The sequence below is a fragment of the Dendrobates tinctorius genome, unplaced genomic scaffold (assembly GCF_039654945.1).
Source record: "Dendrobates tinctorius isolate UK_male_01 unplaced genomic scaffold, ASM3965494v1 ptg000090l, whole genome shotgun sequence".
NCBI classification, from domain to species: Eukaryota; Metazoa; Chordata; class Amphibia; order Anura; family Dendrobatidae; genus Dendrobates; species Dendrobates tinctorius.
This window is the reverse complement of record NW_027361758.1, coordinates 12,343,594-12,356,612: the sequence shown is the minus strand read 5'-3', so window position 1 is coordinate 12,356,612 and position 13,019 is coordinate 12,343,594. Positions and strand designations below refer to the sequence as shown.

Here is a 13,019-nt window from a genome sequence, read left to right as displayed (position 1 = left end):
GCTTCTGCTGCTAGCGATTTTGCCTGTACAACACACCAGTCACTGTGTGTGCAGTGCAAGGGGAGGCTATATAGTGGTGTATCAGTGGTGTTGGTTGTTGGGCTGCCTTCTAAGGCTTCCTGACATTCCTGCATTGCTGTTTACCCACTGCTCCGCAAACTGCTTTTTTAAAAGCAATCCCAATTTTTTTTTGTCCTGCTGAGAAGAAAAAAAAACTGCTTCTGCTGCTAGCGATTTTGCCTGTACAACACACCAGTCACTGTGTGTGCAGTGCAAGGGGAGGCTATATAGTGGTGTATCAGTGGTGTTGGTTGTTGGGCTGCCTTCTAAGGCTTCCTGACATTCCTGCATTGCTGTTTACCCACTGCTCCGCAAACTGCTTTTTTAAAAGCAATCCCAATTTTTTTTTTTTGTCCTGCTGAGAAGAAAAAAAAACTGCTTCTGCTGCTAGCGATTTTGCCTGTACAACACACCAGTCACTGTGTGTGCAGTGCAAGGGGAGGCTATATTGTGGTGTATCAGTGGTGTTGGTTGTTGGGCTGCCTTCTAAGGCTTCCTGACATTCCTGCATTGCTGTTTACCCACTGCTCCGCAAACTGCTTTTTTAAAAGCAATCCCAATTTTTTTTTTTTGTCCTGCTGAGGTACTGAGCGTGCATTTTTTCACACCATACAGGGGTGTACGCTCCTCTCACAGTACCGTGTAACGGCTGTTATCACAGCCACAGTGAAGCTATCAGTGTGTCACTCTGTGAGAATAAAACGAGGACATGTTCCGTTCTTACAGACCTGCACTCTAGGGAGATTCCTATTCTGCCCAATTCTACATACACCTTGTAGTTTGTGATACACTAGCCAATTTCTGCCTGTGACATAGCGCTGTGATATTCAGTGGGCCTCACACAATCCATAAGTGTCCAGTGTCCACAAGTGTGTGCAGAAATTCAAAATCTCCCTTCTCCTCTAGTCACTTTGGTCACAGCTGTGCCATCGAGCCTGTGACAGAGCGCTCAGATATTCAGTGGGCCTCACACAATCCAAAAGTGTCCAGTGTCCACAAGTGTGTGCAGAAATTCAAAATCTCCCTTATCCTCTAGTCACTTTGGTCACAGCTGTGCCATCGAGCCTGTGACAGAGCGCTCAGATATTCAGTGGGCCTCACACAATCCAAAAGTGTCCAGTGTCCACAAGTGTGTGCAGAAATTCAAAATCTCCCTTATCCTCTAGTCACTTTGGTCACAGATGTGCCATCGAGCCGGTGACAGAGCGCTCAGATATTCAGTGGGCCTCACACAATCCATAAGTGTCCAGTGTCCACAAGTGTGTGCAGAAATTCAAAATCTCCCTTATCCTCTAGTCACTTTGGTCACAGCTGTGCCATCGAGCCTGTGACAGAGCGCTCAGATATTCAGTGGGCCTCACACAATCCAAAAGTGTCCAGTGTCCACAAGTGTGTGCAGAAATTCAAAATCTCCCTTATCCTCTAGTCACTTTGGTCACAGCTGTGCCATCGAGCCTGTGACAGAGCGCTCAGATATTCAGTGGGCCTCACACAATCCAAAAGTGTCCAGTGTCCACAAGTGTGTGCAGAAATTCAAAATCTCCCTTATCCTCTAGTCACTTTGGTCACAGATGTGCCATCGAGCCGGTGACAGAACGCTCAGATATTCAGTGGGCCTCACACAATCCATAAGTGTCCAGTGTCCACAAGTGTGTGCAGAAATTCAAAATCTCCCTTATCCTCTAGTCACTTTGGTCACAGCTGTGCCATCGAGCCTGTGACAGAGCGCTCAGATATTCAGTGGGCCTCACACAATCCAAAAGTGTCCAGTGTCCACAAGTGTGTGCAGAAATTCAAAATCTCCCCTGTCCTATAGACACCTTGTACCTTGTTTTACATTACTATATAGTTTGTTGGATTTTGTCTACATTTCTACCAAAAATGAGGAAGGCTGGTGGAAGAGGCCGTGGAATTGGGCGGGGGTTGGCAGCTGGTAATGATGGTGTTGGTGGTGGATCTGATGGTAGTGGCAAGAGCAAAATAGGACCGAATGAAGGAGGTGTTGAGCCTGCGTCATTGTCTGGCTACATAAGGCCTCAAACGCTTAGTTTTCTAGGAGTTGGCAAACCGCTTTTAAAGCCAGAGCATCAGGAAAAAGTTTTGTCTTACATTGCTGACTCAGCCTCCAGCTCTATCGCCTCCTCTTCTTCAGTTGTAAAAAGTAAAAGCACTGAGTCGTCATTGGAGGCTCATGTTCATGAACCACACCTTTCCTTGTGTCCTTCACCCCAACCAAGATTGAAGGATGACGCAGGCCATACTACTGATTACTCCATGGAGCTGTTTTCACATACCATGCCTGGATTATCAAGTGAAATGGTGAATTACCCAGGCCAAGATGAATCTGACATGGAGTGCACTGATGCACAGCCGCTGATGGATGATTCTGCTGGTACATTCACTCAGAGCACTACATTGTCCTCGCAGTGTACAGAGCCAGATTCTGACCCTGATGAGACTCAGGTGCCCCTTCCCGCACACTATACCACCATACACGGTAACACAGAGGAAGGTGCACATGACATAGAAGAGGAGGTGATGGATGACCCAGTTGTTGACCCAGATTGGCATCCATTGGGGGAAGAGGGTGCTGCTTCCAATAGCTCAGATGAGGAGCATCCACAGCAGACATCGACATCGCAACAGCTGTTATCTGGCAGGCCCGGAGCACTCCAAAGACAGGTTCCAAACATCAAAAGAGTTGCTGGACAGCTTGTCCAGAGGGTCAAAAGATCACAGCGTGCTAGGCCGCAAAATGTCTGCCAAAGTAGGAAGAGTGCAGTGTGGCACTTTTTTGAACAAAATCCTCATGATCAGGCCAAGGTTATCTGTAAGAAGTGCGCAAAGACCTTTAGCCGAGGGAAAAATCTGAAAAATTTGAATACCAGTTGCATGCTTAGACATTTAACCAGCATGCACTTGCAAGCGTGGACACAACACCAAACCTCAAGTGCCACATGTGCAACTGATCACAATGAAGGTAGTCAGCAACGCTACATTGTTTCCCCCACTGTAAGCCCACCGGTTAGAACAGCAGCAAATGTTGAGGTGTCGTTGCAAGGCCACAGCAGTCAGGGAATCCCACTGTTATATCAACAAAAGACTGATTCTAGGCCATCAGAAAGAACAACAACTCCATCACCATCATCAACCCTCTCTCAGTCCGCCCTGTCCACCGCTACTTCCACCATATGTTAAAACAGTGGGGATGATGTTCAATACTAAACCAATAATCAATCCAATATAATAATATAGGCCAATTGTACACACAGCCCCTCTGAGATGATGGATGGCAGACCATCCGGTGAAAAAAAACACAATGCACACTAAGTAGGATGGAAGTTGAAACTGACAGGAATCAAATACGTATAATAAATATGGCAACACGCAAAAAAATTAGATAAAATACCCTTTATTAAAAAATGGGTGTACACATTAAATATAAAATGGCATCACCAAAATTTATACATAGCATAATAGCATAATAGGCTATAGGAAGAGGTTAAATAAAATAACCCTGTAATACAATCACAGTAATGAAAATAAAGAAATATATATAAAGTGAAGTCCCCAAAGAAATAATGTGTGATAATATATATCGTGCTATAAAAAACACTGTGAACGTGCCTGAATCAAAAAAAATTAGGTACCAGTGTGTAATAAAGAAAGAGCAAAAAATCGCTGAATACAATGGGGAATCAAAAAATATTAAAGGGTTAATACCTCATGAGCCAAGAATGAATGCCAAGGAACGCGCCCCGACGCGCGTTTTGGAGAAGAAAACTCCTTCGTCAGGGGGGACGAAGGAGTTTTCTTCTTCGAAACGCGCATCGGGGCGCATTCCTTGGCATTCATTCTTGGCTCATGAGGTATTAACCCTTTAATATTTTTTGATTCCCCATTGTATTCAGCGATTTTTTGCTCTTTCTTTATTACACACTGGTACCTAATGTTTTTTTTGATTCAGGCACGTTCACAGTGTTTTTTATAGCACGATATATATTATCACACATTATTTCTTTGGGGACTTCACTTTATATATATTTCTTTATTTTCATTACTGTGATTGTATTACAGGGTTATTTTATTTAACCTCTTCCTATAGCCTATTATGCTATTATGCTATGTATAAATTTTGGTGATGCCATTTTATGTTTAATGTGTACACCCATTTTTTAATAAAGGGTATTTTATCTAATTTTTTTGCGTGTTGCCATATTTATTACACGTATTTGATTCCTGTCAGTTTCAACTTCCATCCTACTTAGTGTGCATTGTGGTTTTTTTACTTCCACCATATGCAGCTCTCAAGTCCAGCACACCCTCCCAGACACTATGAGTAGGTCAAGAAAGTACTCAGTCTCTCATCCGCGTACACTGGTTTGAACGCCCACATTGCCAAACTAATCTCGTTTGAGATGATGCCCTTTCGGTTGGTGGAAAGCACAGCTTTCTGCGAACTCATGGCCTATGCAGTACCACGCTATGACCTACCCAGTCACCACTTCTTCTCTCGCAAAGCCATCCCAGCCCTCCACCATCATGTGAAAGACCGCATTGTCCATGCACTCAAGCAGTCAGTGAGCGGAAAGGTGCACCTCACAACTGATGCATGGTCCAGTCGGCATGGCCAGGGCCATTACGTGTCCATCACTGCGCACTGGGTTAATGTGGTGGATGCAGGGTCCACAGGGGACAGCGGTGGTGGGACAGTGCTGCCTAGCCCACGGTATAGGAAACAGTTGGCTGTAGGCGTTCGACCCTCCTCCTCCTCCTCCAGAAGCGAAAGCTCGTCCACAGAGCGAAGTCGTACGAGCACTCCATCTGCAGCTGCCACTGTTGCACACGATGTGTCCCCCTATCGAGCAGCTAGTGGAAAGCGTCAGCAGGCTGTGTTGCAGATGATGTGTTTGGGCAACAGACACACCGCCGAGGTGCTGGCCGAGTACTTGAAGCGACAAACTGAGTCATGGCTGGGCAGTGTACATCTTGAGGCAGGCAAGGTAGTTAGTGATAACGGCCGTAATTTTGTGGCAGCCATAGCCCTTTCAAAACTCAGCCATATACCTTGCTTGGCTCACACCTTGAACCTGGTGGTGCAGTGCTTCCTCAAAAATTATCCAGAGTTAACAGCCCTGCTCCAGAAGGTGCGAAGACTGTGCGCGCACATCCGCCGGTCGCCTGTACACTCCGTTCGTATGCAGAAGCTGCAGCGATTGCTCCACCTTCCCAACCACCGCCTCATTATCGACATTGCAACAAGGTGAAACTCCACCCTGCACATGGTGGAGCGGCTGTGCGAGCAGAGGCAGGCCATAATGCATTTGTGGGAGGATACACGGCCAGGCACTTTGAGAGCAGACATGGAGTTGACAGGTGTGCAGTGGTCGAAGCTGAAAGACCTCTGTAAAGTCCTTCAGTGTTTTGAGGAATGCACACGGCTGGTAAGCGCAGACGATGCCATCCTAAGCATGAGCATCCCACTTATGCGTCTGCTCATGCAAACTTTGACGCACCTTAAGGAGCAGGCATCTGCAGCCAATGTTGATGAGGAGGAAGAGGAGGAGGGAATCCTTGATGACATTCAGCCATTGTCTGCTCAGGGACCTCTCCTGGACGAGGTGGAGGAAGAAGAGGAGGAGGAGGATGATGGGGATGATTACTTAGGGGAGGATGCATCTCGTGGGGCAAGTGAAAATGTTGGCGTGGCAAGGTCTGGTACAGGGTTTGTGCGTGACTGGAGGGATGTGGATTTGCCAGAAAGTGCTCCTCCAACCAGCACTCGCAGTGCATCATTAACACCGGGAACATTGGCCCACATGTCAGATTATGCCTTGCAGATCCTAAAAAGGGACCCACGCATTGCCAAAATGATGAACGATGACGACTACTGGTTGGCCAGCATCTTGGATCCATGCTATAAAGGCAAATTACAAAACATCATGCCACAGGAGAACCTTGACCTAATATTGGCTAATAAACAAGCAACTCTGGTAAATCGGTTGCTTGAGGCATTCCCAGCACACAGCAGCGGTGATGGTTCTCACACGAGCCGTACGGGCCGGGGGCAGCTTGGCAGAGGTGTTCGTGGTGCACACAGCAGAAGTGGCGTTGGAGACAGGGGTTTCATGACAATGTTGTGGACTGATTTTTCAAATACCGCTCACACAACTGGTAATACTGCATCGATGGAAAGTGACAGGAGACAGCAGTTGTCAACTATGGTTACAAACTACTTTTCCTCCCATATCGATGTTCTCCCACACAGGTCATTCCCCTTTGACTATTGGGCCGCTAAACTGGACACCTGGTCTGAATTGGCCCAATATGCCTTACAGGAGCTTGCTTGCCCAGCTGCAAGTGTGCTATCGGAAAGAGTCTTCAGTGCAGCTGGATCAATCCTGACAGAAAAAAGGACCCATCTGTCAACCCAAAATGTGGATGACCTAACCTTCATTAAAATGAACCATGCATGGGTTTCCAAGGATTTTGTCCCACCTTCCCCTGATGACACATAGGGTGACAGAAAAATGGCTTGCTTTGGTCCACCTCTTCCTGGGACTTCACCTATTTCGCCTTTTGCATCAGCTGAATGTCCAACATCAACATATGCCACTTTCTAAAACTCCCTAACTGTGCTGCCTCCCCCCCCCATGGCCGGGGTCACCACCTAGCGCACGACACCGTGCGAGTGCCGTTGCCCTGGACAGGTGGGTAGGCCGACTCTTGGGTGCGGGCACTGGCACAGGGTCCCTCATAGTGCAATCAAGTGAATCTGACGGTGGTGGTGCACACCCGCCGTCAGACACACCGCTGTACTATGAGGGGCCCAGTGCCAGTACCGACGCCCACGAGTGGGCCCCCCTTGCTTGGGCAAGGCCCCAGCATTTGCAATCTTTACCTCTCCCTGCTCCTCCGCTGTGTAATCTGGGCCGTCAAATCCATACTGTGCCTGACACCGTCTGAGCCTGCCTCCTGATGTATAGACATATATTTTGAATGTGTACGCTATCCATACATGTTATCCGGGGATACGGTACCCTTTCTCACCTTTGTGCAATCACGTGTAATCCATACTGGGCCTGAGAACGGCTGGCGAGCTGTTAAGCAAGCTACAGCACCTGTGGTTTGCACACGTAAGTTTTTCATTTTTTCAGGAATGACGGTTAGGCCTAATTCCGGAACTGCGGTTGACCTGCACTTACTGGTAAATCATCGTTCGCGGGTAATAATTGTAATCACAGATCCCCATTACTAACGTTGTTCAGCGGGTTATCTTCACCTGTAAGCGACAAACGCTGGCCTTTTCAGTGTAGCGCACATGCAGCCACGGACATGTAAGGGCATGACACACCAGTTATTGGCCAATCTCATGTGCCAGAGCCTCATGTGTCCCTCTAGTAAGCCGGACTCGGACCGCGGGGCATGACGGAGTCTCGTTCGTTAACGGAATTAAGCTTGCAATCTGTGCATCTTTTCTGTAGCTTGCATGGTTGAGGTTTCCCAGGTGGAGTCGAATTAAACTGTAGGCTCCACTCCTGGTGGTGCCCTTCTGGACATTCCTTTAAGGTCCAGCTTTGCAACCATACTGCCCATTAAAACAAACACTTTGCCTTCATGAACGCTGTTTGGAGGGTCATGACTCGTGGGAATAACGCCGCCCAATCAGTTAACCTGCTAGAGAGATCGTTCGTTGCTCCCAAGCATGACATCACACTCCCTAGGAGGAAGGTAATGCCACTGTGGCGACCGTACTCCTGGGGGCGACACAAGTGCACTGATGCCCAGCCACTGCTTGATGAATCTGCTGGTACATTGACCCAGACCACTACATTCCCCTCGCACTCTACACAGCCTGAATCTGACCCTGATGAAACTCAGGTTACCCTTCCCATATACAGTTCCATCTTACACGGTGACAAAGAGGAAGCTGCAGATGAAAGTGCAGGTTCGGCCCACCGTACTATCAGGGGCCCTGTGCCAGTGCCGTCGCCAACGAGTGGGCCTCCCCTGCTTGCTCAGGATTACAGCACTTGCAAGGTTGAAATACTGTGCAGTGAGATGGAAGATGGGGACGACGAGGAGTCCAGACTAGTACAGGGATTCCCTAGCGAGGAGACTTATTTGATTGTTTTCAATGTTGGGACAGCAATTTTTGGGGAGCACTATACTCTGGAGAATGATAGATGGGGCCCACCATACACTGGAACATTCCAAAGGTGGATATCAGACACTGGAGCAGCATTTACAGGGCCCATTATACACTAGAGCATTAGAAATGGGGCCCATTATGTTTGGAGCATTATTTGGGCCCATAAGACAGTGGAGCTTCATCCATGGGGACCAACATATACTGTAGCATTATGTGGAGCTCATCATATACTGTTTCAAACATTATATGGGACCAATGATTCTGTATGGAGAAATAGATGGGCCTCGTCATGAGATGTAAAAAGTGAAGTATTTTTCATTGTACTATACCGCTATTTCTCTGCCGTATCGGAGCATGATGAGTTGTGGTATGTGTTAAAGGGGCGCTCTTTCGCCCAGGGCACATGAAAACCTGGAGCCAGCCCTCCCCCCCCACAACTTTAGCCAAATAACCCCCATTTTTCAGTGCGTAACTTGTATTATGAAGTTAATTAAGGTTGATAAGCTTAAGTAAGAAGAATTGATGCTTTTGGCATTCAAATGGGCACTGTAGGTGTGTTTCCTGTCCTCCTCTCACTGCCGACTTTTATTCCCCATTGACTTACATTGGGTTTCGTGTTTCGGGACGACCCCGACTTTTCCCTATAATCGGACGATCTTGCTCGACCCGACTTTTGGAAAAGTCGGGTTTCACGAAACGAAACTCGACCCTAAAAAACCAAAAGTCGCTCAACTCTACTAAAAGCAAATAGATACAAAATACAAATGAAAAATATTTTATGATCCCAAAATAGGGTTTAAATCCAACAGCAGATACAGAGAGAAGAGACCCCCAGTGCAAGAAGAGTATATGGGCCCTTTGAAGTCCAACAGCTCATCATAATGCACAATTCCACCTGCTGTGGAGATGGAAATGAGCCCCCTTACCTTTTGGGCTCCTGTGCGGCTGCCCAGGTTGCACTAAAGCTTTGTCCTGCCCGTTTAAATCACACCACTGATACCACTTTTCTATGAAAAACAGGTACCAAGATCAAAAGGGAGATTTTTAACACAGAAATGCCCCTCAATAATTCTAGCTGTGCTTTGCTGTTTCATTTCTATGGCAGTTATAGATTCTGATAAAAGTGCACACCAAAGCACTATTCCTCTGTGCGATACTGAAATCCTAATTCTGTATATTCAATGAATATATTCGCAAATAGAAATTTGAAAGAAAACTTTCACCATATCAATGAACGAACTAGACGCCTCGATGGTGGTTTATGGGAACTTGTGACTTTCTATAGAAATATAAAACACGGATTATTCACTTATTATTAAATTATATTTACATGTGTTCCTTATTTAATTATAGGTAACTTACTACTTGTTTTACTTGTGTGAGCAAAGATCTGCCAATCAGTCATTCTAAGTTTCTGGCATCTAATCTTCTGGCCATAGAAAATTCTGGTGTCTGCATGTCATCAGAACTATGTAAAGCGGGTTGGATGATTATTAATCTTTTCAATGGCTAAGCCAGCCTCTTTCTCTACATGTGCGTTGGCTGTGACTCAGACTGCCTTGCCTTGGCTGTCCTTGACTCCTTCCCTACCATAAAGAGTTGGTGACCAACCTCCCTAACACACAGCTTTGATGACATGCACACAAAACAATCTCTCCTATGTTTAGCGCTGGGCTGGAAGTGGACTTGCTGGGAGCCTAGACCGATGTAATAATATATTTGTGTGAATTACTCCTCACCCAAGTACATTATTACAATAAGTTACATATAAATTCAACTGTTATATTGATGGCCAGTAGCTCACAGCAGCTCAGTCCCTCTGATGTAAATGGGAATGAGTTGTAATAGTAGGCGCAAAACCAGTCATGTGTAAGGCACTGTGCCTTCATAAATAAGGAGGATTATTCCTCAATTATTTATCAATCAAATTCATATTTATAGTCTATACATGCATATTCTAAATACATCTGCCAAATTGCCCATTTAGATGAGCTGATAATTGGGATCAATCAGTCTAAACAGGCTGGCAATCACCCAACAAACGATCAGAATGCTCATTCATACGGTGTGATGATTTTTGCAATCAGGAGGTGTGTTGTCAATAACATGATGATGTATATAGGGACAGAAAAATCACATTAGGGATTATTTTGTCCCCATCGCTGTTTCCTTGGCCCGAGTAAACTTGAATATAGTTGAAGAGCTGTCGTTGATGGGCTGGAAAGGCCCACCTAAATGGTCTACTGGAGCCTTCATTGTACTGCTATATCTTGTACTATTGAACCCGTTCTATGCCCGGGTGGCGAGCATTTATATTGGTATATTGTCTCCATCCTGGTATGTGCTGCTTACATCCTGCGCCCTAATTTTGTCATGTGCTGCTACCATCTTGCGCCTCCATCCTGTCATATGCTGCTCCCACCCTGCACCCCCTTCCTGTCATGTGCAGCCCGCATCCTGTGCCCACATCCTGTTTTGTGCGCCTCCATCTTGTCATGTGCTACTCTATTCCTGTGCCCTCATCCTGTCATGTGCTCCCATCCTGCGCGTCAATCCTGTCATGTGCTCCCATCCTGCGCCCCAATCCTGTCATGTGATGCTCAAATCCTGTGTCCCCATCCTGTCATATGGTGCTCCCATCCTGCACTCCCATGCTGTCATATGCAGCTCCCATCCTGCGCCTCCATTCTGGTATTTGCTGCCCCATCCTGGTATGTGCTACACCTATTCTGCGCCCCCATCCTGTCATGTGGTGCTCTCATCCTGCGTCCCCATCCTGTCATGTGGTGCTCTCATGCTGCATCCCCATCCTGTCATGTGGTGCTCACATCCTGTCATGTGCTGCTCCCATTTCGCACCCCCATCCTGTCATGTACTGCTCGCATCCTGCACTCCCATTCTGTCATGTGCTGCTCCCATCCTGCGCCCCAATTCTGTAATGTGCTGCTCCCATCCTGCGCCCCCATTCTCTCATGTGCTGCTCCCACCCTGCGCCCCATTCTGTAATGTGCTGCTCCCATCCTGCGCCCCCATTTTGTAATGTGCTGCACCCATTTTACACCCCCATTCTGTCTAGAAAATGGCGCCGGAAAGCGCGGATTGGGCAGGTGCCAATTCCGGTGCCACAACCCACCCTCTCCTGACATCACGGCCTTATTTCAATAATTTCCGCCCACCAACAAAATGGTGCCTGAAGTTCCCTATACGCATGCGCCATTTCCGACAGAGGATTCATGTCCCGGCCTCCAGCCCGAACAGACCCCGCGGCAATGCCAGATAGGTAAGTTGTTGTGCCGAAGATCATGGTATGCATTCAGTGCTTACGCATACCGCAATCTCCTGGGCCACAATCCTCATCCCCGGATGCGTAACTCTGTGGGGTCCAGACTGCACAGCCGCATTGCGCTTGCGCAGTCTATAATGGTTTCGGACAGAGTGACGCTCCTAGCATTATATTATATATGTTTATTTTCTCGACAGATTATTTTCTGTAAAAGTGACTGTGGTGCCATCCCACCCATCCTCCCAACATTGGCTGGCTAAAGATTTCTATACATGACTTTTTGTATAATTACTCAATGGATCAGTAAGCAAGCAAACACTCACAAGCTGCAACCTCTGAGATGATTTGTGTTTGAGGATACAGAGGACACATCTCATTCACAAATGTCAAACAGTCAGCAACCCACACACAATGCTTCAGATGAATGAAGTACATTGCTCTGAAGCTGCAAGACAGACAAGGCAATGATGAAAAGCTACATTCTGTGGGGCTTTTTATTTTCTCCACACAAAACAGCTGATCTAAAAATGCCAGTAATGTAAAGGTCATAATTTCCATATAGTCCACTCATCTATAGCACCTTATATGATGTTTCATACTATTAAATTTTTTTTATGAAAAAAGGAATAAAATATAGATTTTTTTTCAAATAATTTTTACATTTAACTCAACAAAATCTTATCACATTAGCATATAGGAAGCACCATAGAGGCTGTTTGAAAAGGAAGCAATAACCATATCTGACTATATTAGAATATATTCACACGTGGCGTATTTGCTGCATATACGGTATATTTATATATATTTTTCCCCAAGATATTTAACCAATGTTGTGTTTTACAAAGATGCAGCCGGTCAGTTCTTTCAGCGTTTTTGCAGTGCTTTTCACCTACTTTGGCCTTTGATGCAGAAAAACAAGCTGCAGAAACGCAACATGTCAACATACTCTATTGTAGTTGGCAGACAGCATTTGTTCACAATTAGATTGGAGTCATTGTAATTAGATTATTCCGGGACATTGTAAAGTATACTGTAAACCTCTTTCTAAGTTTCAATTCTCTTTTTAAGTTTCAACATGCTGCAAATCTATCAATCTCCTGAATCTGCCCCTCCAGTCCTCATGGTGGTAATAGTGTGTTTTGATGGTTGACATTTTTTAAAGGGAATTCGTTATTAGAAGTTGACTTACTGTTTAAATCAGTTTTCTATGTTAAATTTATTTTTCATACATTTTTGGTAAAATTCTTTTCTATCATTTTTTTCTCAAGATCTGTATTAAAAAGGATATATCTCACAATGTTCACATTGGCTGATGATGCTGTTCAAGAATCATACAGTGCTGCTCACCATTATTGTCACCCCTCATTTTTTTCATCGACTATACTTTATTTTCAGAAATAAATGGAAATGTACCAAAGTTATATCCTCTAGATTCTTTAATTAGTGGTCCAAAGTAATACAACAATAATACATTGCTGACAGTCTCCAGATGTTTCTTGTAGCCATCTATAAGCTCACACTTCT

General features: G+C 45.7%; 1 long non-coding RNA gene across 1 annotated transcript in view; it reads left to right on the top strand.

Annotated features, from left to right (window-relative positions):
- LOC141098379 (uncharacterized) overlaps positions 1-13,019 on the top strand; it is a 142,335-nt gene that overhangs the window by 28,761 nt on the left and 100,555 nt on the right. The gene's annotated exons all lie outside the window — the stretch shown is intronic.